The sequence below is a fragment of the Plectropomus leopardus genome, unplaced genomic scaffold (genome assembly GCF_008729295.1).
Source record: "Plectropomus leopardus isolate mb unplaced genomic scaffold, YSFRI_Pleo_2.0 unplaced_scaffold29180, whole genome shotgun sequence".
Lineage (NCBI taxonomy): Eukaryota > Metazoa > Chordata > Actinopteri > Perciformes > Serranidae > Plectropomus > Plectropomus leopardus.
The window spans coordinates 1-5,097 of record NW_024631802.1 but is presented as its reverse complement, the minus strand read 5'-3'; the positions used below and the strand labels follow the sequence as shown (position 1 = coordinate 5,097).

The following is a 5,097-nucleotide window of genomic DNA, read 5'->3' as shown; positions in this document are numbered from 1 at the left end:
AGCATTTTTGGACCTGAACAGTCTGAATGTAACTATTTAGTTTCCACAGTGTATTTTAGACTTATTGTAGGAGCTGAGCTGCAAATTCACTGATTACACTCAGATACACAATCTGGACTACATTTAGGACACACGCATCAACACACACACAGTTATCACAACAGGAAGGAGGAAAAACAGTAAAACAGAGAATCATGTATGTTGATGTTAAAAGAGTGATGAAGGTAAAAAAGACTGATCATAATTAAATGAAAAGCACGGTAAAAAACAAAAACAGCAAAAAAGGCCATAAACTAGCTTGTTCAGGTAAATAAATGCAATCACACGATAGTGAATTGCGTGGCTTTGGACGGACAAAATGTCAATTTGAAGACAAAGACTGGGAATTTTGCTTAGTTTTTGGTGGTTTTCTAGAATTAAAAAATTATAAAAAATAAATCGAAAAGGCTGTCGGCCGTGGTGAAGTGGTGGGTGCACAGAGACGATGAGCAGCAGGTGACCTGGAGTGAAACTCGTCTCTTTATTCAATAAGTCATGAGCCACCTGAGACTCTGAGGAGGATCAGGACTGAGCCCGAAGGACCGAGGACGCTTTCACTTCACGCGCCATTCAGCCGCTTTTCACCCAAATATTTGACTTGTTGTGGGACGTTTTGACTCCACACACACAGAAACACGTATAACTGCAGGCATGTGAGCTCCTAAAGTTTAACCCTTCGCCTCTCTGTTGTTGCGCTGCAGACACAAACAGCCGTAAAGGTTTTACAGCTCACAGTTTGTCTGTCTCCGTGACTCCCAGACGGACTCTGCAGCTCACTGTGGACACACGGGAGGGACAAAGTGTCCAAAATACACCTCACAGGGAAGACCAACGGGCAATTCAAAGTGCTTTACAGAGCAATAAACTATTAAAACATAATAAAAGTTACAGATACACAATAAAAGAGACAAGAGACAAGATACGAAAGGTCAAATCGGTTACTAAATGATAAAAAGTGCAAGAGTGCAGACAAGAGGTGCAATAAAAAGATTGTTTAAAATCATTTAAAATAAGTTTGTGATCTTCAAATTGACTGTTTTGTCCAACCAAAGATGTAAAATTTACTACCGCGTGTGTCAAAGAAAACCAGACAAAATGCACATTTATTAAGCTGAGCAAGTTAATGGCTGTTTTAGGTGTTTGATTTTATTTTATTTGTTTATTTTTTTCACGATTAACTTTTGGCTTTTCTTGACTTTATTACAGAGCAGTTAGAAAATGACAGCAAAGAGGGAGAGAGGACAAAAAAATAGCTTTTTTTTTTATTTAAATGTTTTGGCAACTTTTACCTCTTTATTTTCCTTTTTCTTTTCCTTCCTTTCCTTTTCTTTTTTTTTTTTTAAAGTGAGCCCTAAGGGGTTAATCCTTTGCTTTGTGTGTTTGCACAATCGGAAAAAAGTTTGTGGACCGTGAAGAGTTGAGAGGTAGCGTGATCAGATTGACTTGTTTCTCGGTTACAGCGATGCTGCTCAGCTCTAAATGTGATGTGTGTGTGATACAAACGCCGTCTCATGCTCGTCTGTGTCGCTGCACGAGTGCACTTCACTCCTGGGAGGTCATTAAACACACACACACACACACACACACACACACACACACTCTCAAAGAAGTAAAAATCGATCTTTGGGGACCTGAAAGCAGCTCCTGAGCCTCAGTTGCTTCTCTACTCCTGCAGACTGTGAGATGAAGAAGAAGAAGAGGAGGAGGAGGAGGATGTGGATTCGCCAATTTGGCGCACCTGTTTTGCAACAAGAGCTGGAAGTAGTTATTAGCATTTAGCAGTGTGTCACGGATCAGTGCGTCATTTCGTGCTGCATGCTGCTCCGTCTGTGCCCAGAGTGCGCTCTGGGCACAGACGGAGCAGAGGTGCTATAATAACCGAACAGTTTACGTATTCCAAAAACGCTCCTGATGAATGCTTTGAAAATACAAAATCTGTTTGTGGCGGCAGATATTTTGATCGTGGCAGGCCGCCACAGAAAAACGAATGTTTTGGAAACGGAGTCCGTGAAAGGTTAAAGTTGCTCGAATAATCTCTTCTGTGTCCGTGCGTATCAGGAGCCCCGGTGTCGGCGGGACGGAGGAGGTTCACACGTTGCCTCCCACACGTTCGGCCTCCTGTCCAAACTCGGAGACTCTGGGCCTCCCGAGGGTCCCTCACCCCCCCTCCCGGTCTTCCTCCACATCACCCTCCATCTACTCCGGCTCACCTCTGTCGCCACCAAATCACAGCCTGAACGTCCCGGAGCCCGCTCAGGTGCGCGCCGCATTTTCTTCCACATTTAAAACATTTAGGGAGTCAAAATGGCTCAGGAGTGAGGACTGGTTGTGTGTTCCAGGTACAGAGGAGGTTCGGTTTCGCTCTCCCTCGCCTGCTGAGGAGAGATGCTGCGGACAGCGGAGAGGCCGAGCTGCACCTGTACGCCGTATCACAAACGTCCAGACTTTACCTCCACCTGCAGAGCTCCTGGAACAGCTTCATCATTGTGAGTAAACGAATATTTCTGTTTTTCCTTTTTCCAACAAATCCCACAAAAGCACAGAAACCAGCAACCTGTTAGTCTTTGTCTTAAAATGTGCTTTATTTAAAAATTACCCAAAATTTTCAAAGAAAAATTACGTTTTTACAGTTTAAAAAAACTCATTTGTTCTTTCTTTAAAAATCACAAAAGAATTTAAAGGGAAAAAACAAACAAAAAAACACCAGAATGCTTTCTTTAAAAATCAGCAAAATTGAAAAAAATCACTAACATTTAGCCAAATTTTTAAAGAAAAAAAATCTGCAACATCATCAATCTGCAAAAAAAACCACCAGCAAAATGTAAAGACAAAATCAAAAGCCAACATAAAAAGCCAAAATTAGCAGTACATTTTTAAGAAAAAATAGAAAAAAAATCACCAAAATATTTTCTTCAAAAATCGCCCCCCAAAAAAATTTAAGAGTTTTTTTTTTTGAAAAATTTTTTGAAGAAAAAGTAAATTGGCCAATTTTTTTCTTTGAAAACCTAAAATGAAAAAGCTGATCGGGAGTATCAGGGGTCATTTTGCAGAATGCATGCTCTGGAAAATCTGCTTCAAAGTCACAGAAAAGGCCTGAAAATGTTTGGGTAAAAGTGTGTGTGAACCCTGTTTGTTCCCTGCTGTCGACCAAAATCTTCAAAAACAACGTGCGTTTTATTGTTAAAAAGTCTGCTGCTCGCTGTAGTTTTTAGCAAACAATACTCAAACAGGAGGAAATGGTGCCTCTATCAGGGACTACTTTTAGCAGTGGATTAATCCACATTTGGTGCTTTGGTGAGTATTTGCGGCAGCAGGTCAGTGTGTTTGGGACTGAGTCTAAATAAAGTACAGAGCGTGTTGGATAATGGTGATTATTAAACAACAGTGTGACTCACTGTGGAAACTAAAATAGTCACATTCAGTCTGTTAAGGTAAAAAAATGCTCCACTGAAACCCACTCAAACTGACATTTCTGATCCCACAGCCTGGCACTTAAAGGGTTAAAATTCTGGAAATAAATGAATATTGGATATTCATGATAAGGCCTGATGTTGGTTAAAAAACAAACTCAGTGAAAGAAGAAAACCGTGTTCATGTGTTTCCACAAAACCTGTTTTGTCCGTTTTTATTTCTTTCAAATATTTTGGCATTATTCTGTAAAAACAGAAATTATCGTTGGATTTTCAAATTTTCAGCGAGAGGTTTAAAGGGTTAAAAATCAGAAAATAAGTGCATTAATATTTGATGTGTGTGTGTGTGTGTGTTTAGAGGTCCACTCTGCTGTTGGACCCGCTCGACAGAAGGAGGTGCAGCGTCTCGTCTCCTGCGAAGCGTCCTCCTTCCATCAGGTAACCAAACTCTGATGTACAGGCCTGTAACACACACACACAATCATCATGCCTGACCTGTGTGTGCGTGTGTGTGCGTGCGTGCGTGCGTGCGTGCGTGCGTGCGTGCGTGCAGCTGGGAGCGGACGGCTCACCTGTTCGGTCAGCTGACCTGCGAGCTGCTGCAGGAGGGGCTGAGTGTGGAGAGTCTGTACCTGCTGCTGCAGGAGCTGAGGACGGCCGCTCGGCGAAACGTCGCCCTGCGCCGCCTCTTCTGGAGGGTGAGACACGCAGACACACCTTTCCGCTCCTGCGCTCGTGATCACTACACACCTGACCCAAACTCACGTCTCATGCCAAAAATGATTCACACACACCAACATTTCAGTTTGATTAACTCTTTGCAACCTGGAATGACTCCGGTTTTCCTGAGATCCATTTAGACGCCTTTCACTGACATTGAAAACTTGGCTTAAAAGACAGCGAGCAACAAAGAAAAAGATATGAAGTTTAAAAAAGAGGGAGAGAAATTATTGAAGATGCTTTTTTTTAAAAAAAAAAATTATTAAAACTATTGATATTGTTGGTTTTTAAAAAAAGTATTTATTATTATTATTTTATTATTGTTATTATTGTTGCTATTTTAATGGTGATTCTTATATTACATTTTTAAATCATTTAATAATTAATTTTACCTTTTATATCTTATCTTTTTATCCTTTATTATGTTTTATATTTTGTTTTGTTGCACTGTTGTATGCTTTTTTGTCTTATTAATAGTCATCATAATAATAATAATTATTAGCTCATTATTTATTTATTACCATTTTCTATTTGTTACCTTTTTCTTTTCTTTTTTGCTCAATTTCAGGTTATTTTCTTGTCACCTATTCTTGTGTTTCTGAAAGAAATCGAAACAATAACCGAAAATACTAATATTGGTTAATAGAGTAAAAGAAAATGCAATGTCTTAGAAACGGCAGTGCGTCATATTTCATAAACGTCTCCTGTGTTTGGTGAATATGTGAAGACTTCTGTCACAGAAACGCAGTCGAGTAAAATCTGTTTGTGTTTCAGTCCGCTGAGGTTTGTGTCCTCTTGGTTCAGACTCTGGAGGACTCTCTGCACGGCTGTCAGAGCGTCAGCGGACTGGACACCGCCGATCAGCTGCTGTAAGCTTCAGTGTGTGTGTGTGTGTGTGTGTGTGTGTGTGTGTGTGCGCACGTGCGCG

The 5,097-nt window shown here is 40.6% G+C and overlaps 1 pseudogene; it reads left to right on the top strand.

Moving 5' to 3' along the window:
- Positions 1-2,097: 2,097 nt before the first annotated feature.
- On the top strand, positions 2,098-5,048 carry LOC121938329 (annotated as a pseudogene).
- Positions 5,049-5,097: the final 49 nt, after the last annotated feature.